Genomic DNA, 22,526 nt, shown 5'->3' with positions numbered 1-22,526 from the left:
TGGTTCAACATGAAAATGCGTTAAAAGTGTTGAACGTGAACACAGAATAGGCATCTAAGGGCAAGTTATTTTCTGGTTTAATCAACGATAAAGTATTTCTACCTCAATTTAACAGAAATACACATTAAGGGTAGGGTCACAAGTAGCCTATCCGCAGCGTATTCTCCTATGAGAAGACTCATAGGGCTTCCCAGGAGCAGCCCTGGATGCAAAGAGAGATTTGGAGGCAGGGCTGCACATCACAGTCACATTGGTGGGTTGACTCCGCCACCAAACTTCACTGCACACACAGGGCTGCCACCAAATAGCCATGTGTGTCTGCTTATATGCGCAGCGTGAAATATGCTGTCTATACGCTATGTGTGACCAAACCCTAAAAGCATTTATAGTGAATGTGAAATAGGTATCTAAGGCTCAGTTACGTATATTTTCTGGGTTTAATCTATCATATAGTATTTCTACCTGGGTTTAACATAAATACGCATTGAAAGTGTTGAGAGTGAATGTGGAATATGCTTGGAAAAATCCATTGCATCTTCACTTGCCAGACTCAATACCTATTGCTACACCCAAAAAAGGAATCATTTTTGGAATGCTTGGAAAAGGCCGCTGTGTCCACCGATACCTCCGCGTGCATTTTAAAACCGGCAGGCATCTACCGACAACCAGGAATACTTGATGCCGCTATATTTTACTGTGAATAAGCCTTAAAAATCTACAAGTGCATTAAAGAAGCTGTTAGTTACCATGGGTTACCGAAATCCTTAAAAACACTTTGGGGGAGATTTATCAAAACCTGCCCACTGGAAAAGTTGCTGAGTTGCCCATAGCAACCAATCAGATCCCTACTTTCATTTTGCAGAGGCCTTGTTAAAAATGAAAGAAGCGATCTGATTGGTTGCTATGGGCAACTCAGCAACTTTTTTTGATTTTTTGATAAATCTACCCTTTATAACTACTTGAATACATTCCTGACAGTGTTTTACAGGGCTTTAGAGGCTTATGGCATTGCCAGTTCGTGGGGAACCTGTTTGACGAGAGTCGAACTTATTCAAAAAGTTTGGTGAGTTGTGTAAGAAATTAGGGGAAAATTTATCAAAACCTGTCCAGAGGAAAAGTTGCTGAGTTGCCCATAGCAACCAATCAGATCGCTTCTTTCCTTTTTCAGAGGCCTTTTCAAAATGAAAGAAGCGATCTGATTGGTTGCTATGGGGAACTCAGCAACTTTTCCTCCGGACCGGTTTTGATAAATCTCCCCCTTGGTTTCTACAGAAATGAGTCAGCAACATGGAGAAAGTAAAATATTCTGGAAATAATTAATTTTTACTATATTAAATTACCGTATAGCGTCCAGAGTGAATTCTACACTTTCTGACTCACGTACATTGAGATGTAGGTTTGGTTTCCTGCGGCTATAGATGATAATGTAAACCTTTCAGGATAAGGTCACATTACAATGCCTCTTAGAAATGTCTCCTGGGTCCTCACTTTTGAAGGCCGAGGATATTTGGAGGGTAGAAGATAATACATTCCAGAATCACAGCGCAGGAGAAATCTGGAAGATGGAAGGCAGCGATAACAGAGTGCGATGGCCATGAGTCAGGGGACGGCCAAGCCGCAGATAAGAGAAGGGGTGTGGGAGGCCCCCGGAATATTAAAGGGCTTTTAAACACAATATTGAACTGATTACTAGCAAAGGTGTTAGATATATAACCCGGATAATAAAAAAGAAAATCCTATGCGACCCCAGGGGGCACGAGCAATGCCAACTTTTCTGGTTCTGATATCTGCTTTTGTATGGTATGAGGCCGTAATGCAGAGAGATCTTAAAAAGAAGAGTGTTGCAGCAGTGAAATGTTAGACACAAAGAACAGTAGTAGATGTCCCTAAATGGCGGTGTGCCTCCAGCTGTTGCAGAACTACAAATCCCAGAATGCCCGGACAGCCTTCGGCTGTTTTCCCGTGTAGCATGGATCCTCACATTGTGCCATGTTCCTTTTCCTGTGTAGCTCTAAATGTGAGTTGTCTCCCATTTTGTCAGTTATTACTGACCCCTCAGCTCCCCCCTTTGTGTCACATAGATTACTGTCCTCCTATCTCCTCCTGTGTGTCAGTTATTACTATTCCCTCATTTCCCCCCATGTGCCAGTTATTATTGTCCCCTCAAATCCCGCCTGTGTGTCATTTATTTCTATCCCCTCATCCCCCCTGCGTGTCACAGTCATTACTGTCCCTTCATTTCCCCTCTGTGTGTCAGGTATTACTGTCCCCTCATCTCTCCTTGTGTGTTAGTGTGGTGACCAGGTGGTGCAGGTAATAGTGTAGGGTATGTGGGTATTTAACCCTTAATTGTCGTGACGCCAGGGTGAGGTTTCCTCAATGTAATTGTCCTACTGCCAACCGTCCCACAAACGGCAGGGAGAAATAACGGAATGTCCACAGCAGATTTTCTGAAGTAAACGTGAAGAAGCTTTACTGTATATTTTATGCAACTGCAGATAACAGAACAGTCTTTGCATAGAGGACTGTAGTTCAGGTTCCTCACAGGTTTTTTGGGACTTCTAAGAACAATGAGCTTTGGTTTGCTAGCCACTGTGCTACTGATTTGAAGATAATTGAGTTGCAGTAGTTACACAGGATTTTAGTAGTTTTGAGCTGGATGACTCACAGTTTAGTGGCTGCGGAAGATAAGGCTTCAGGCCCAGCTTGAATTGATGATGAGATATAGATTGATGTGCTTGCTTTGAACTGCAGGGACCAAGAGAGAGAATCTAGTGGCAGCAGCCCCTTATATACTAAGGGAGAGGGACAAAGCTCTTTGGTCAGCAGAACCTGTCAGTCCTGACCTCTGGAACGCTGGGTATATCACATGACCCAAAGGTCCTTAACCCCTTAAGGACCAGGCCATTTTATACCTTAAGGACCGGAGCGTTTTTTGCAATTCTGACCACTGTCACTTTAAACATTAATAACTCTGGAATGCTTTTAGTTATCATTCTGATTCCGAGATTGTTTTTTCGTGACATATTCTACTTTAACTTAGTGGTAAAATTTTATGGTAACTTGCATCCTTTCTTGGTGAAAAATCCCCAAATTTGATGAAAAAAATGAAAATTTTGCATTTTTCTAACTTTGAAGCTCTCTGCTTGTAAGGAAAATGGATATTCAAAATATATTTTTTTGGGGTTCACATATACAATATGTCTACTTTATGTTTGCATCATAAAATTTATGAGTTTTTACTTTTGGAAGACACCATAGGGCTTCAAAGTTCAGTAGCAATTTTGAAATTTTTCACAAAATTTTCAAACTCACTATTTTTCAGGGACCAGTTCAGTTTTGAAGTGGATTTGAAGGGTCTTCATATTAGAAATACCCCATAAAAGACCCCATTATAAAAACTACACCCCCTAAAGTATTCAAAAAAACATTCAGTAAGTGTATTAACCCTTTAGGTGTTTCACAGGAATAGCAGCAAAGTGAAGGAGAAAATTCAAAATCTTCATTTTTTACACTCGCATGTTCTTGTAGACCCAATTTTTGAATTTTTGTAAGGGGTAAAAAGGAGAAAATTTTTACTTGTATTTGAAACCCAATTTCTCTAGAGTAAGCACATACCTCATATGTCTATGTTAATTGTTCGGCAGGCGCAGTAGAGGGCTCAGAAGGGAAGGAGCGACAAATGGTTTTTGGGGGGCATGCCACATTTAGGAAGCCCCTATGGTGCCAGGACAGCAAAAAAAAAACACATGGCATACCATTTTGGAAACTAGACCCCTCAGGGAACGTAACAAGGGGTAAAGTGAACCTTAATACCCCACAGGTGATTCACGACTTTTGCATATGTAAAAAAAATATATATTTTTTTTACCTAAAATGCTTGGTTTCCCAAAAATTTTACATTTTTAAAAAGGGTAATAGCAGAAAATACCCCCCAAAATTTGAAGCCCAATTTCTCCCGATACAGAAAACACCTTGCATGGGGGTGAAAAGTGCTCTGCTGGCGCACTACAGGTCTCAGAAGAGAAGGAGTCACATTTGGCTTTTTGAAAGCGAATTTTGCTCTGGGGGCATGCCGCATTTAGGAAGCCCCTATGGTGCCAGGACAGCAAAAAAAAACACATGGCATACCATTTTGGAAACTAGACCCCTCGGGGAACGTAACAAGGGGTAATTTGAACCTTAATACCCTACAGGTGTTTCACGACTTTTGCATATGTAAAAAAATATATTTTTTTTTTACCTAAAATGCTTGTTTTCCCAAAAATTTTACATTTTTTAAAAGGGTAATAGCAGAAAATACCCCCCAAAATTTGAAGCCCAATTTCTCCCGAGTACGGCGATACCCCATATGTGGCCCTAAACTGTTGCCTTGAAATACGACAGCGCTCCAAAGTGAGAGCGCCATGCGCATTTGAGGCCTAGATTAGGGACTTGCATAGGGGTGGACATAGGGGTATTCTACGCCAGTGATTCCCAAACAGGGTGCCTCCAGCTGTTGTAAAACTCCCAGCATGCCTGGACAGTCAACGGCTATCTGGTAATACTGAGAGTAGTTGTTTTGCAACAGCTGGAGGCTCCGTTTTGGAAACAGTGGCGTACCAGACGTTTTTCATTTTTATTGGGGAGGGGAGAGGGGCTGTGTAGGGGTATGTGTATATGTAGTGTTTTTTACTTTTTATTTTATTTTGTGTTAGTGTAGTGTAGTGTTTTTAGGGTACAGTCGCACGGGCGGGGGGTTCACAGTAGTTTCTCGCTGGCAGTATGAGCTACGGCAGAAAATTTGACGCAGCTCAAACTTGCAGCCGGATACTTACTGTAATCCTCCGCCCATGTGAGTGTACCCTGTACGTTCACATTGGGGGGGGGGGGGGGGAACATCCAGCTGTTGCAAAACTACAACTCCCAGCATGTACGGTCTATCAGTGCATGCTGGGAGTTGTAGTTTTGCAACAGCTGGAGGCACACTGGTTGTGAAACACCGAGTTTGGTAACAAACTCAGTGTTTTGCAACCAGTGTGCCTTCAGCTGTTGCAAAAGCTACAACCTCCAGCATGTACGGACAGCGGAAGGGCATGCTGGGTGTTGTAGTTATGCAACAGCTGGAGGCATACTACTTTGGCTGGGGATGCTGGGGATAGTAGTTATGCAACAGCTGGAGACACACTGGTTTGCTACTTAACTCAGTGTGCCTTCAGCTGTTGCAAAACTACAACTCTCAGCAGTCACCGACAGCCAACGGGCATGCTGGGAGTTGTAGTTATGCAACCACCAGATGCACCACTACAACTCCCAGCATGCACTTTAGCTGATTGTGCAAGCTGGGAGTTGTAGTTACACAACAGCTGAAGGTACACTTTTCCATAGAAAGAATGTGCCTCCAGCTGTTGCAAAACTACAAGTCCCAGCATGCCCATAAGGGCATGCTGGGAGTTGTGGTGGTCTGCCTCCTGCTGTTGCATAACTACAGCTCCCAGCATGCCCTTTTTGCATGCTGGGAGCTGTTGCTAAGCAACAGCAGGAGGCTGTCACTCACCTCCAACGATCCTCGCTGCACCAGGTCAGTCCCTCGTCGTCTCCGCCGCCGCCGCTGCTCCTGGGGCCCCGATCCCAACAGGGGCGCCGGGGATCGGGGTCCCCAGCACCCGGGGTGCACGTCCCGCACCCGCTCACGTCCTCCGGAAGAGGGGCGGAGCGGGTTGCGGGAGTGACACCCGCAGCAGGCGCCCTGATTGGTCGGCCGGTAATCCGGCCGACGAATCAGGGCGATCGTGAGGTGGCACCAGTGCCACCTCACCCCTGCTGGCTATGGCTGTTCGGGGCCGTCTCTGACGGCCCCGATCAGCCAATAATTCCGGGTCACCGGGTCACTGGAGACCCGATTGACCCGGAATCCGCCGCAGATCGCTGGATTGAATTGTCCAGCGATCTGCGGCCATCGCCGACATGGGGGGTCATAATGACCCCCCTGGACGATATGCCCCGATGCCTGCTGAACGATTTCAGCAGGCATCGGGGACCGGCTCCGCTCCAGATGGTTGCGGGGGGCCGGTAAAACACATGACGTTCTCATACGTCATGTGTCCTTAAGGACTCGGAAATGGAGACGTATGAGAACGTCATGTGTCCTTAAGGGGTTAAACCATAGCATAACATAAATTAAAGGCACGTGACCTCTAAGGTCCTATACAGAGGTATCCTCAAATAATTAAATATATACCTTAGACATTAACATATTAAGAGGCAACTAGGGGTTAGCCCTTCAGGAGAGCCCAATAGCATGGAGGAATCTGGCTGAGGGGACTCCAGACAAAGGGACAGGACCAGGTCCTGTACCGGGACACCACAAACCCCCTTACTTAAAATAGGTCGTCCTCAACAAAGGTCCCCAAAGACAGAGGGATGAAATGATAAAGTCCAACACAGTCCTGGGCATAATTAAGAATGTCCTTAATCAGGCTGTAGATGAATAACAACCAAGAGTCCTTGTGCATAATAGAAGGTCCATACAGGCTCTAAAACTGATATACAACAGAAGTGTTGGAGAGTAGATCATGACGAGGATGGTATGGATTTAGCTATATATCCTTTAGTATCTCCATTTGCTTTACTGTATTATGAACTTATTGACTATGCATGAAATTTAATACCGAATAACATTTGACTGACATGTTATTATTTATTTTTCTTGACTGACAAATAGACTAATCTAGGACTAGAAGTATGTATAATGAATGACAGTAATGCTACTACATACTTTAACAGATCTCACCATTTTTTCTGTTTGTTGACATATACCAACTATTTATTATACCACATATTTATTACCTAAGTTATACACTTGTTTTGGATTGGTTTGCCTGAGGCTTTCTGACCAATGCCTTAGCTACTAGGGTCTATAGGTATTACACTCTTACCCCTAGAACTCTGTCTAGATAACACTTACATACTGTTACCTTTCTGGACACGTGCATTTTAGTGAGCTACAGGAGCATCTTCTGGCCAGGAAGAGCATCCCGAACATGTAAAGGACAAAAGAAAAACAAATGTTAATGCATAAACAGTGGTATGGAACTGAAATATAGCATGTTACAGTCCCTAAAGAAATATTTTTGTTGTTTTTGTAAGATAGTTTTTGGAATTATGTGTACTGAATTTTATTGGGGAGTACACTAATGAGAGTTATGAGATGTGCTCTGTGTACAATATATTGGATTAAGTCAGTCTTGGTATCTGATAGGAATGTTTCAGTAGGTGCTAGTGAGAGGTAGTAGTAATGTGACAGTACTCCCAGAGGAGCTGGGAGGGTTTCTTAAAGTAACCCCTATAACACCTGAAAAAAAATATGCATTTTGTGTACAGGAGTTGATACTTTTGTACAATAACACTGTACACAGTGTTGACATTTGATGTCAGCAGACATTTTATTTATACATCACAACAGCACAACATAAAGATGTGTCAGGTACTTTTCACCTGATAAGAATGTGTACACTTTTGCACACAAAATATATTACTATATGAATATTTACATTGAACAGGCACACAAGGATCAACAGTCCACCGGTGTTATGAGTTCATATTTTAACACGGCTGCTACCAAGGCCGGGCACACACTTACGAATCTCCCTGAACCAGGAATCTCTCGGCCAAGGGGCCGGGCAAAAGCTTAAGCGGTTGCGTTGCTGAACAAAAAAACTTTCATAGCACAGTCCTGCCAGGCACTTTTCTTTAACAGGTTACAAACAGCATCGTCTGTTGGAAAAACAAAGGTACTGGGTACCAGAGAGTTAATGACAAGCAAAAACAGCAGCTCACAAAGACTTTATAAAGGATTTCTTCTGTATCCCCAACCCTCGCCTGTCAGGATTCTTTCTCCTATGAGGAGAGCGAGGTGGGACTCTCTTAGAGGGTGAATTGCAGTATCCCATGAAACATTTGTAAGCATTGATTCGGACACAGATGAATTCACACTTACAACAAAATTAACGGTAGCTGCTGATGCCACAGGAACCACGGTTGGTGACGGTTGATTCAGCCTCACCTCCTTAAGTGGAGTAGGCCGCGGCACTTCTGTTGGTGCCTGTTGGTCAGGCCAAACCTCCGGGCATGGAGAAGGCCTAGGCACTGCTAAGGTTGGTGCCTGCTGGTTAGGCCAAACCTCCTCAGGGGGAGTAGGCCTGCGCACTTCTGAGGTTGGTGCCCGCTGGTCAGGCCAAACCTCCTCAGGGGGAGTTGGCCTGGGCACATTTTCAGACGCTGAGACATCAGGGTAGGATTTTTGCAGATACTTGAAATGCATAATGGGGGTTTTAAATCCCTCTTCTTCCTCAGTGTTGCTAGGCAGCCTCATTGGCCGGATACCGTGGGGATCTGCGTCCCAGTCCTCCAATGTGAAGGGTATCTGAGTCTCTGGTGGTGCCCTTTTTGGGGTAGCCGGCCACTCGTTGTCCTCCGGTAATGGGGGTAGGTTGCAGGCCTCCTCTGCCCCAAGGGCCACCTGCTGCAAGGTTTCGGAAAAGTTGCGCTGCGGCCGCAGCAACTTTCCTCTGCTCCGGCGCCACCTTGATGCTCTCCTCACGTGTCGCGGTGGGCTCTGCCATGTCTGTATACCTCGCTGTCATCTCAAGACTGAAGAGGTCTGGCTGTGTGGCTTCTTCTATGGGAGGCTTCAACAAAATGGCTGCCGGCCGGAAGGATGTCATCCGTGCAGCTCTGACTTCCGGTCCCCCTGCGTACACCAACAGAAGATTAAAGTTCCACCTCGGCATCGACACGTGTACTTGATTCCCACACCCAGGGGCGGGTCGCAGAGCAGCGCGAGACATTTTCGCGCGCTTTTCGGGTAAATCCTTAACCCTTTCCAGTACACACGGACGTGAGGAGCGCAGCATGGCTTCACTGTGGATTTTGCACTTTTTCACAACGAAACAATCTTCGCCTCCCCCCTTACTTTTTCCTGCGCACCAGTCAAGCAGAATCTCACTAGCAAAGTCCCTTACACTTTTGTACGCAATTATGATCGCAACATGCGAAACTTTCGGACAGTCCATATAACATACCGTATTTATCGGCGTATAACACGCACTTTTTAGGCTAAGTCTGTGTGCTTGTTATACGCCGATACACCCCCAGGAAAGGCAGGGGGAGAGAGGCCGTCGCTGCCCGCTTCTCTCCCCCTGCCTTTCCTGGGGGTCTAGAGCGCTGCTGTCGGCCCTTTTCACCCCCTGGTTATCGGCGCCGCTGCCCGTTCTGTCCCCCTGACTATCGGTGCCGGCGCCGATAGCCAGGGGGAGAGAAGCGGCGCCGACAGCCAGGGGGAGAGAAGGGGCAGCGGCACCCATTGCGGCGCCGCTGCCCCGTTGCCTCCCCCCATCCCCGGTGGCATAATTACCTGAGTCCGGTCCGCGCTGCTCCAGGCCTCCGTCGTGCGTCCCCGGCGTCATTGCTATGCGCTGAACGGCGCGGCGCATGATGTCAGAGCGCCGCGCCGTGCATAGCAACGACGCTGGGGACGCACAACGGAGGCCTGGAGCAGCGCGGACCGGACTCAGGTAACTATGCCACCGGGGATGGGGGGAGGCAACGGGGCAGCGGCGCCGGCAATGGGTGCCGCTGCCCCTTCTCTCCCCCTGGCTATCGGCGCCGGCACCGATAGTCAGGGAGACAGAACGGGCAGCGGCGCCGATAACCAGGGGGTGAAAAGGGCCGACAGCAGCGCTCTAGACCCCAGGAAAGGCAGGGGGAGAGAAGCGGGCAGCGACGGCCTCTCTCCCCCTGCCTTTCCTGGGGGTATATCGGGGTATACACGCACACACACGCACCCTCATTTTTTCATGGATATTTGGGTAAAAAACTTTTTTTACCCAAATATCCTTGGTAAAATGAGGGTGCGTGTTATAGGCCGGTGCGTGGTATACCCCGATAAATACGGTATTTCTTGATAGGGGGGGTACTATTGCTTTAGTCAGGGTAGCAAAGTTCTTTTAGGCACACACCCGAATCCTGTCCGTAAGATGCCAAAAGAGTTGTGGTGACTAGGTGGTGCAGGTAATAGTGTAGGGTATGTTGGTGTTTAACCCTTAATTGTCGTGATGCCAGGGTGAGGTTTCCTCAATGTAATTGTCCTACCACCATCCGTCCCACAAACGGCAGGGAGAAATAACGGAATGTCCACAGCAGATTTTCTGAAATAAACTTGAAGAAGCTTTACTGTATATTTTATGCAACTGCAGATAACAGAACAGTCTTTGTATAGAGGACCGTAGTTCAGGTTCCTCACAGGTTTGCTGGGACTTCTAAGAACAATAAGGTTTGGTTTGCTAGCCACTGTGCTACTGATTTGAAGATAATTGAGTTGCAGTAGTCACACAGGATTTCAGTAGTTTTGAGCTGGATGACTCACGGTTTAGTGGCTGCGGAAGATAAGGCTTCAGGCCTAGCTTGAATTGATGATGAGATATAGATTGATGTGCTTGCTTTGAACTGCAGGGACCAAGAGAGAGAATCTAGTGGCAGCAGCCCCTTATATACTAAGGGAGAGGGACAAAGCTCATTGGTCAGCAAAACCTGTCAGTCCTGACCTCTGGAACTCTGGGTATATCACATGACCCAAAGGTCCTTAAACCATAGCATAACATAAATTAAAGGCACATGAACTCTAAGGTCCTATACAGAGGTATCCTCAATTAATTAAATATATACATTAGACATTAACATATTAAGAGGCAACTAGGGGTTGGCCCTTCAGGAGAGCCCAATAGCATGGAGGAATCTGGCTGAGGGGACTCCAGACAAAGGGACAGGACCAGGTCCTGTACCGGGACACCACAGTAGTCATTATTGTCCCCTCATATCCCCCCTTGTGTGTTAGTCATTAATGTCCCCTCATCTCCCCCTGTGTGTCAGTTTTTGCTGTCCCCTCAACTCCCCCCTGTGTGTTAGTTATTACTGTCACCTCATCTCCTCCCTGTGTGTTAGTTATTACCGTCCTCTCATCTTCCCCCTGTGTGTCAGTTATTAAAGTCCCCTCATCTCCGGCCCATAAGTCTAAAGTCCACGCCTGGCGGTAAGACCTAATACAGGATTCCTTAGTGCAAAGCAGAGTCTGTGTTTGTTAGCTCCAAAGTCTTTTGTGAGTTTTTCAGTCAAGTTCAGACCTGTCTAAAGTAAATCTCTGCCAAGCAAGAAGCTAGTCAGTCAGCAAGGACTACAAGTCTCATAGTGCTTAGAAGCAACTGTGATCCCTAAAGCATTCTCCAGCGAACTTTGCGCTAAACGCTGAACTGTTCCTATATATTTTGCAAGTTCCTGAGCAAAATTGAGTAGATTCCGTAACCCTGCATCTGTGGTCGTAATTGCCTCAGTGCTTAGCTCAGGAAGCTACCATCCTTGGAGTGTCGAGGTTAACACTACCCTGGCGTCACAAAATCTATTTTAGTCACAGCACCCCACCAGTGCTATAGACACGCCGTTGCCTCAAGTAGCCTACCACATGTCAGTCTTTACTGTACCCTCCTCTCCCCAAGTGTCAGTTATTACTGTTTCCTCATCTCCCACTGTGTGTTAGTCTTTACTGTCTCCTAATATCTTCCCTCCTTGTGTCAGTTACTTCTTTCCCCTCATCTCTACCCCCCCCCCCCTTTGTCGGAGAGTCAGAAGTATCCTCTCATCTTTAAAGGGTACCTCTCATCAAAAAAACTTTTGATATATTATAGATTAATGTATGCAGAATAACTTCACAATTGCATGTTATTAAAAAATCAGCTTCTTTCTATTTAATTTTCCACTTTGAAGAAATGACCACTAGGGGTCTCCCTACCAGTCCTGGCAGCAAGCATTTCAGACTCATGCTGGAGTCCTAAACACTACGAGCTGCCAGTCTGCTTTGTTCACAAAGGAGAACACTCAGGGCTGCCAGCCTGCTTTGTTCACAGCCTGTTTGGCTGTGAACAAAGCAGGCTGGCAGCTCTGAGTGTTTAGGACTCCAGCATGAGTCAGAAATGCTTGCTGACAGGACTGATCGGGAAAAATACAATAGAAAGAAGCATATTTTTCATTAACATGCTATTGGAAAGTTATTCAACATTCATTAATCTAAAATATATCAAAAGTTTATTTGATGAGAGGTACCCTTTAAAAATAAAAATGTTGTACTTACCTCCACCTCTGTTCCCTGACCTGCCTCTGGTGTTCACATCTGATGTGTTTCATCAGCACTCCATTGTCATGTGACAGCCGCAATTGTCATGAGTACAGAGCGACCTGTAGAGAGGCCACTAATTGGCTGTGGTGGTCACCTGATGTCCGCTGCCCCTGTAACACCAGAGCGCTGTCTGCAGCCAGAATGAGGGATCAGCGCAGGAATGGAGGTGTAGGTAAGTAAAATATTTTATTTTTTATTTTTTTTTTTTACAGGACGGATACTCATTAAGAGGACTGACATAAACCTGGGCGCTGTTGTCTGTATGGGTATGCTGCAAGTTGTAGTTTTGCAACAGCTAATGGCATGTTGGTCGGATAAAACTGGGTTAAATAATGTATCTACTATCTATAATACTGTATAACTGTTCTTAATTACATTGTATATACCTATTGACTGGTTTATTACCTTTCCTTCTGTCGGCTTTAGATCTAGAAGACATGAGATGACGGACTGAACCCTCAGCGATATATATGGCCGCTATAGATAGCCCCTCACAGCTGTACACACACGTACGGTCACTGGAGATGGGGACCTCGGAGAATGTCGTATAAAGAAGTCTTCATGGGTGGCAACTGTCATGAAACAATATCCTCCGAGAGCTCGGCCGCCCCTTGAAGTCTGCTAAACCTCAAGAGTCTCTGCGGTCGAATTGTACCCCTGGTTGTTGTACCACCATATCCCTATGTGTCTCCTCCCAAACAACTGAAATATATGAGGTCGAATTCCTTCTTGTCACAAAGTTTCAGGTGGGTAACTTTGTAAATACTTCGCTTTACTGTTTTTGTGACAGATTTTCAGTCCACTATAGGAGAATAGGGCCCAATACTGCCCCCTGTGGTCCCCACTAGTAACAGTCACCCACTCAGAGTATGAACAATTAGAGGGGTACTCCGATGGAAAACAAAATTTTTTAAATCAACTGGTGCCAGAAAATTAAACAGATTAAAAATCCTAATCCTTCCAGTACTTATCAGCTGCTGTATGTGCCACAGGAAGTTGTGTAGTTCTTTCCAGTCTGACCACAGTGCTCTCTGCAGACACCATTGCTCATGTCAGGAACCCTCTGTTTCTTTTAACTAAGCCACCTACACACATTTCCCCCGGCCCAAACATTCTCATTTTATGTACCAAACTTTTATGTGGCACCATATCAAATACTTTGGAAAAATCCAGATATACGACATCCAGCGATTGCCCCTGGTCCAGTCTGGAGCTCGCCTCCTCATAAAAGTTGATCAGATAAGATGACGAGATCGATCCCTCATAAACCCATGATGATATGGAGTCATACATTTATCTTCACTGAGATACTCCTGTATAGCATCTCTTAGAAAACCCTCAAACACTTTCATTACATCCACTTGTCTCTTCATTATAGTACCCTGTATTTTCATTACACCCCCAATCTCTTCATTATACACCCCTGTCTTTTCAGTACACCTCCCCTGTCTCTTCATTACACCCCTCTGTCTCTTTAATATACACAGTCTCTTCATTACTCTCCTCTGTCTCTTTATTACACCCTGTCTCTTTATTACATCATTTCTCTTCATTACACTCCCCTGACTCTTTATTACACTCCCCCATATCTTAATAACACACCCCTGTCTCTTCATTACACTCCCCTCTCTCTTTATTACACATCCCTGTCTCTTCATTACACTCCCCTCTCTCTTTATTACACATCCCTGTCTCTTCATTACACTCCCCTCTCTCTTTATTACACATCCCTGTCTCTTCATTTCACACCTTGTCTCTTCATTACACACCCATCTCTTCATTACACTCCCCTCTCTCTTCATTACACTCCCCTCTCTCTTTATTACACACCCCTGTCTCTTCTTTACACTCAATCTCTCTTTATTACACACCCCTGTCTCTTCATTACATTCCCCTCTCTTTATTACACACCCCTGTCTCTTCTTTACACTCAATCTCTCTTTATTACACACCCCTGTCTCTTCATTGCATTCCCCTCTCTTTATTACACACCCCTGTCTCTTCATTGCATTCCCCTCTCTTTATTACACACCCGTCTCTTCTTTACACTCCATCTCTCTTTATTACACACCCCTGTCTTTTCATTGCATTCCCCTCTCTCGTCATTACACCCCTTGTCTCTTCATTACCTGTCTCGTCATTACACCCCTTGTCTCTTCATTACCTGTCTCGTCATTACACCCCTTGTCTCTTTATTACCTGTCTCGTCATTACACCCCTTGTCTCTTCATTACCTGTCTCTTCATTACACCCCTTGTCTCTTCATTACACCCCCTGTCCTTTCATTACACTCCTGTTTCTTCATTACCTTTCTGTCTCCTCATTACACTCATCAGCCTCTTTATTACACCCCCTTGTCTCTGGATCATTTCGATTGCTGTGGTTTTGTGTACAAGAAACCTGGACGGCTATGGACTGGAACTGTATGGTCTTTAGCAAGGAATCCAGGTTCTATTTGGGATCCGATGATGGTCGGGTTGGAGTACGGAGGCCTCATGGAGACTGCTTCAATCCTGTCTTTGCTGTGGAGCGACACACTGCCCCCTGCTGGTGTGATGATCTGGGAAGCTTTAGCATAGGACACTCAGTTACCCCTACCAGTGATCTGAAGGACATTGGATAATGCTCACCTACACAAAGCAGGGGTTTCCCAGGAATGTCTCCACCAGTTTGCAACACTTGGCATGGCCGATCATTATATTTATCGCCAAACCAGCTTTGGCAGCCTAGAAGAAACTTTAAAGGGGTACTCCGGTGGAAAACACAGTTTTGTTTTGTTTTTTAAATCAACTGGTGCCAGGAAGGAAAAACAGATTTGTAAATGACTTCTATATAAAAATCTTAACCCTTCCAGTACTTATCAGCTGCTGTATGCTCCACAGGAAGTTATTTTCTTTTTTTTTTTTTTCTTTTCTGTCTGACCACAGTGCTCTCTGCTGACTCCTCTGTTCATGTCAGAAACTGTCCGGGGCAGGAGAAGCTTAGTATGGGGATTTACTCCTGATGGACATGGACAGAGGTGTCAGCAGAGAGCACTGTGGTCAGACTGAAAAGAAATTCAAAAAAGAAAAGAACTTCCTGTGGAGCACACAGCAGCTTATAAATACTGGAAGGATTAAGATTTTTTAAATAGAAGTAATTTACAAATCTGTTTAACTTTCTGGCACCAGTTGATTTAAAAAATGCTTTTTCCACCAGAGTACCCCTAGATAGCCCTCTGGCGTGTAGAATACAAGGCTGCCCGCTGTCCCTGCACATTTCTCGTGGACAGATCTACACTTCATCTGCCAATGAGGAACCTGGCATAACTGGGATCAAATTCAGTCCCGAGGACATCTGTAAATACAACTCTAGTGATACATCTGCTTCATAAATAATCTCCTGTGTGTTCAGATGAAAAATATTGGGAGAACAAAAAAAAAAAAAAAATATATATATATATATATATTTAACCTCTTCAGGACACAGGGCGTATGGATATGCCCTGCATTCCGAGTCCTTAAGGACCGAGGGCGTATCCATACGCCCGTGGGAAATCCGGTCCCCACCGCTAGCCGGTTGGGGACCGGAGCCGGATGCCTGCTGAAATCATTCAGCAGGCACCCTGGCACATCGCCCAGGGGGGTCCTGAGACCCCCCCATGTCGGCGATTGGAGAAAATCGCATGTCAATTCAGACATGCGATTTTCTCCAATTCCGGGCTGATCGGGTCTCTGATGACCCGATCATCCGGAAAATAGGGCTGATCGGAGCTGTCAGCAACAGCCCCGATCAGCCTAAAGGATAGGAGTGAGGTCGCAAAGCTGCGATCTCCTCCTATCCCCTGGCATTAATCAGAATGGAGTTCTGACCAATGGCAGCGCAGGACAGGGGGTTGCCATGGCAACCCCCCGTTCTGCCCGCCCCTGGATGTCGAGGGGCTCTGGGAAGAAGATGGAGGCCGTACCTGCAGGAGAAGGTGCCTGGGGACCTGGGATCTTCGCTGGAGCCTGCAGGATCTTTGCTCAGGTAGGGAAACGACAGTGGTGGGGGGGGGGGGGGAATTGAAAGTGAAAGTAAAATGATCTTAACTGTGGCAACCACTAGGGGGGCCAAACTGCAACTCCCAGCATGCCCAAACAGCCAAAGGCTGTCTGGGCATGCTGGGAGTTGTGGTTTTGCAACATCTGGAGGGTCACAGTTTGGAGACCACTGTTACAGTGGTGCCCAAACAGTAGCCCTCCAGATGTTGCCAAACTACAACTCTCAGCATGCCTCGACTGCCCAGGCATGCTGGGAGTTGTAGTTCTGTAACATCTGTCCCTTCAGATTTAGCAATTTTCATGACATTTTTGAAAATTGCTGCTCTATTTAGAAGCCCTCTAATTTTTTCAAAAAGCAAAAGTATGTCCATTTTATGATGCCAACATAAAGTGGACATATTGTGTTTGTGAAGAAAAATAAAATTTATTTGGAATATCCATTTTCCTTACAATTAGAGAGCTTCAAAGTTAGAAAAATGCTAAATTTTCAAAATTTTCATGAAATTTTGGGATTTTTCACCAAAAAAAGGATGCAATTAACGCCGAAAATTTACCACCAAAATAAAGTAGAATATGTCACGAAAAAACAATCTCAGAATCAGAATATTCGGTAAAAACGTTTGCGCGTTATTAATTCGTAAAGTGACGGTGGTCAGAATTGCGAAAAAGGGCTCAGTCCTTAAGGTGAAAAAGGGCTGCGTCCTTAAGGTGAAAAAGGGCTGCGTCCTTAAGGTGAAAAAGGGCTGCGTCCTTAAGGTGAAAAAGGGCTGCGTCCTTAAGGTGAAAAAGGGCTGCGTACTTAAGGGGATATATATATATATATATATATTTTTTTTTTTTTCCCGCACATAAATTCTCGGAGGTCTCTACATCCCGGCACAAGCCCCTTCATCTGTGTTTACCAGCCATGGACAAGTGCCCTGTGTCCTGTTCACCTGCTCTTCCTGCTGGAGGAAGGATGTGGGTTGATCTTGAGAGGAAGCGCAGAAGATAAGTTTTGTAAATTTTTTTTTTTCTTTTTTAGATTTTGCTTAAAAAAGGAAAAAGAAAACTGAGAGTGGCGTTGGCAGGAATACTATGGGCTTTGTTTTCACTCCTCGTCCAGAGCCGCCAGCTGCTTAGTGTTACTCCAGGCTAGATAAGCAATGTGACATTTGTGGCCATTCACATGCATTGATTTGTTTACATTGATTGTGTTCTCAGTGTTATGCGCTGATCTGGGCCTGGCGAGCTTCCTGAGAGAGCGGCCCGTGATACAGTAAACACATTGTGGCCGAGGAGCGACTCTGCTCACCAGATAGGTTTTTGGCAGGCTGCGGGATGTGTCTTCTGTAGGGACATCTTCATTGCTGAAGTGATCAGGGGGATCCAGTTACATGTTGGACTACACCGAGAAAACGCATGTGTCATCTGCACGCCTTGTTGCTGGATTGCATTGGGATAGTTATAGGACTCAACGTCATTAAAGGGGTATTCCAGTTAAGAACATTATTTTTTTTTTCATATCACCTCTGTCTGTCTCAGGAACTGTCCAGAGAAGGAGCAAATTCCCATAGCAAACCTCTCCTGCTCTGGACAGTTCCTGGGACAGACAGAGGTGTTAGCAGAGAGCACTGTTGTCAGACATAAAAGAACAACTCAACTTCAACAGCTGATAAATACTGGAAGGATTAAAGGAAAACTGTGACTAAACTCCCCCCCCCCCCCCCCCCCGCACTAACCAGAGGTACTGGCTGGTAGTGCGGGGGACGCTGATCAAAATGCTGCCTACCATGCCCGTATCCGTCCCACCGTTCGCCCGTTATCTTCATTATTCTTGATATGCAAATGATCTAACTGGCACGGGCGGGGTTAGAAGACTCCATCTGGCACTGTGATGTCAGCGCCACTCGTCTGCAGCACCACCCGGCTTATGAATATTCATCCCCTCCTTCCGACTGTTCCTCCTCTCCCTGGAAGAATATTCATAAGACGGGCGGTGCTGCGGATGAGCGGCGCTGACATCACAGTGCCTGATGGAGCCTTGTAACCCCGCCCGTGCCAGTTCGGAGATCATTTGTATATCAAGAATAATGAAGATAACTGGCATATGTCGGGAAGGATCCGGGTATGGTAGGCACCATATTGATCAGCATCCCCCAAACTACCAGCCAATACCTCTGGTTAGTGCGGGAGGAGTTTAGTGAGAGTTTTCCTTTAAGATTTCTTAATAGAAGTAATTTACCAATCTTTTTAACTTTCTGCTGCCAGTTGATATGAAAAAAAATAAAAATATATAGTTTTTAAGAATGGGACATCATTAAAGAAGCATTTTACGTTCCCTTATATAGTGCAGCCAAGGCTATTATTAGAGAATAATGTACAGGTTCTTGTGTATGCTTTGTGCTTACCTGTTTTCATGGATGTCGCAGGCATAGATTTTCAGCCATACTGATTGAAATACCATCATTGAAATGATTTCTGAATGCTGTCTAAAATTCCCATGGATCCTTTGGCTTTGCAGGGAGAGGGGGTGGAGTCTTATCACTGCACCTGGTTATCTAATTTGGTTAGTGGGGCTGTAGATCACTCAGGTGAACTGATTCGACTCCTAAGTGGGTTGCAGTTGTTTTATAAAGATTTATGAAGTCTTTAGGCAACGTTCACACATTGAATTTTTACAGCATGTTTTACACCTTTTTTTTTTTTTTTTTACTTCATTTAGTCTATTTTTGCTCTGATTTTCTACAATCGCTGCAAACATAGAAAGAAACAGCAAAAAAATGAAATGCCTTAGGGGAAGCTAAACATCCTGATCCCACAGAGATAGCAGCAGTATACAGATAGAGATGGAGAGGGGTTGTATAACTACTATATATATAGATTGATCCCATAGAGATAGCAAAAGCAATATACAGGTGTATATAGGTCAAATCATGATCACCTCATGGCAATATTTCTCTAAAAAAAACTGACTTTTTACAAGAAAACACATGAAAACTGCATGTGAACTGACACCAACCCACTTATGAGTTTAATCAGTTCACCTTTGTGATCTTCAGCACAAGCAGCCTCATTAGATGATCAGGTGCAGTGATAAGACTCCACGCTCTATCTCTGCAAAGCCTGAGGATTCACAGGAAATACAGGCAACATTAGGAAAACATTTCACTGTTAAAATGGCTGCAAACCCATGCCTGCGACATCAGCTAAAACAGGTAAGCACAAGGCATACACAAGAACCTCTACACTATTCTCTAATAATAGACTATGCTACACTATATACAGAGTGTTTCTTTAACGTGGGGATGTACCATGTTTACAGCATGGGTCACCCCTGTTCCCAAACCTTTTCCCAAATAATGGAGGAAAATTTTATTGGCCACAACTAACGTTTATAGCATTGCACATTACTAATCCTATATGTTCATCTGTTTGTGTCGTATCATTGATAGATATCATTGCGTGTACGGACCGGGCTCCATTACCAATAAACAAAAGAATGTGCAAGATGATGAAATGACAGCAGAACGATCTATTCTGGAGACTTCAATCTAATTCGTAGCCGGGATATAAATAAGAAACAGGAGACAATGGGTCTGGGATGTGGGTTAGATAATGGACTCCAGAGGAATCTATGGAACAAGGAAAGTGCTGAGCAAAGAATTTACCTCCATTACATTATTTAATGTTCTGATGACCCAGATGTGGCCTCTGAAACCACTATGGCTAACATTTTAATATTTAGTCTGTTTTACATGGAATCCTGATGATCCACAAACCTGAAGAACAAACATCCTGCACTCCAGACTGATACATTGTACATAGCTAGTCCTGCTCTCAGCTAAGAAGTATATACAATTGTATCCAGTCTAGACAATGCTCTGTGAGCTAAACAGCCTGTACTCCAGACTGATACTTTGTACATAGCTAGTCCTGCTCTCAGCTGAGAAGTGGAGACAATTGTATCCAGTCTAGACAATGCTCTGTGAGCTAAACAGCCTGGACTCCAGACTGATACATTGTACATAGCTAGTCCTGCTCTCAGCTGAGAAGTGGAGACAATTGTATCCAGTCTAGACAATGCTCTGTGAGCTAAACATCCTGCACTCCAGACTGATACATTGTACATAGCTAGTCCTGCTCTCAGCTAAGAAGTATATACAATTGTATCCAGTCTAGACAATGCTCTGTGAGCTAAACATCCTGCACTCCAGACTGATACATTGTACATAGCTAGTCCTGCTCTCAGCTAAGAAGTATATACAATTGTATCCAGTCTAGACAATGCTCTGTGAGCTAAACATCCTGGACTCCAGACTGATACATTGTACATAGCTAGTCCTGCTCTCAGCTGAGAAGTATATACAATTGTATCCAGTCTAGACAATGCTCTGTGAGCTAAACATCCTGGACTCCAGACTGATACATTGTACATAGCTAGTCCTGCTCTCAGCTGAAAAGTGGAGACAATTGTATCCAGTCTAGACAATGCTCTGTGAGCTAAACATCCTGGACCCCAGACTGATACATTGTACATATCTAGTCCTGCTCTCAGCTAAGAAGTATGTACAATTGTATCCAGTCTAGACAATGCTCTGTGAACTAAACAGCCTGGACTCCAGACTGATACATTGTACATAGCTAGTCCTGCTCTCAGCTGAGAAGTGGAGACAATTGTATCCAGTCTAGACAATGCTCTGTGAGCTAAACATCCTGGACTCCAGACTGATACATTGTACATAGCTAGTCCTGCTCTCAGCTGAGAAGTGATACAATTGTATCCAGTCTAGACAATGCTCTGTGAGCTAAACATCCTGGACTCCAGACTGATACATTGTACATAGCTAGTCCTGCTCTCAGCTGAGAAGTGGAGACAATTGTATCCAGTCTAGACAATGCTCTGTGAGCTAAACATCCTGGACTCCAGACTGATACATTGTACATAGCTAGTCCTGCTCTCAGCTGCGAAGTGGAGACAATTGTATCCAGTCTAGACAATGCTCTGTGAGCTGAACAGCCTGGACTCCAGGCTGATACATTGTACATAGCTAGTCCTGCTCTTAGCTGAGAAGTGATACAATTGTATCCAGTCTAGACAATGCTCTGTGAGCTCAACAGCCAGTTTTTAGCATTTCCTTTTTAATAAATTAGCAAGAAGTCTCAATGCTCCTCGATATTTTACACTGACTCTCTGACTATAGAGAGAAGCAGATATTACACTATTATAAGGGATGTGACCATTTTCCAGGACCAGTTAGAAGATGAAAGGGACCTGTCTGGTTGTTCCCCTTTCGGTCTGTATTAGCTCACTGTACACGAGGATTGTTGATATTAGTTTAATTCTTGTAAATTCTGTCTGGCAAATATAAAGTTTGGCCTTTGAATCAAAAAAGTACCAGATATTGAGCTGATAGACTTACTGCTCGTCATGCTGCCCAACAATTTTAGATATGGATATTTGGCCACTGTCCCTTTAAATAATGACTTTTACAGAGGATCTACTGAATTCAGTATTCTCTGAGGTGCTTTTAGCACCTGAAAGTGTAATGACGAGAGAACATGTAAATGGAGATAGTCCAATTTACTAAAACTACTGTATAGCCATATACAGCTTCTCGGGGTGCAGAGATAGCGTGCAGGAAGGAGCGTCCCTCCGGCGAAAGTTTCACCTTTACATACTTAGATGGTGAGTGCACGATCATTGTTTCTATTGCATTTTTTTTATAATCGAAATGTATTTATCCTTAGCAAAAATTATTGGTTGGGAGAATCATATGACCAAGAGATCATTCATCTGTTATACAGTAATGCACAAATGTTAACCCGTTACACTTTAAATTTTGCAAAAACTTTCTCTTTAGCTGGCGCATTGGTAATGGAAAACTACATGATGAACTTAGGTCTGCTCTGGGGTCTGAAGAAATTAGCAGTCAGGTCTGTGGTCTGATGAAGTCAGAGATCTAGTCTGGTGGATGAGAAATTTAGGGGGTCTGGTCTGGGGTCTGGGCAAGTTAGGGGTCTCGTCTGCCTTCTGAGTTTATTTTTGTTTCTTTAGAGAACAGATATGGCTGCAGAATTGGTGCCAACAATGTTTCATAAGGAAATTCTGCAGTGATCCGGGAAAGTTGTCATGGCGGTCTGGGCCTGATAGAGAAAAAAAGGTAGGAGACCAAATCCAATGTGCAATGTCACCTGTGAATCACTAGACTTGTATAGGAGCACCACTGATATACCTGTTAGGCTAGGTTCAGACTACGGAATTTCCGACAGAAATCGTAAAATTTCCGTCCGAAATTCCGCTTGCCAAAATGTCTAGT

At 44.6% G+C, this 22,526-nt stretch overlaps 1 long non-coding RNA gene across 1 annotated transcript; it reads left to right on the top strand.

The window, feature by feature from the left end:
• The first annotated feature begins 958 nt into the window (after positions 1–958).
• LOC130296203 (uncharacterized) lies at positions 959–20,034 on the top strand. The gene is made up of 3 exons (XR_008849158.1): positions 959–1,063; positions 12,632–12,951; positions 19,662–20,034. It is a non-coding gene; the product is annotated as an uncharacterized LOC130296203 (long non-coding RNA).
• The last annotated feature ends 2,492 nt before the right edge of the window (positions 20,035–22,526 follow it).

This window comes from Hyla sarda, chromosome 1 (assembly GCF_029499605.1).
Source record: "Hyla sarda isolate aHylSar1 chromosome 1, aHylSar1.hap1, whole genome shotgun sequence".
NCBI lineage: Eukaryota > Metazoa > Chordata > Amphibia > Anura > Hylidae > Hyla > Hyla sarda.
Note: the sequence above shows the minus strand (reverse complement) of the source record. Positions and strands in the feature narration are given on the sequence as shown.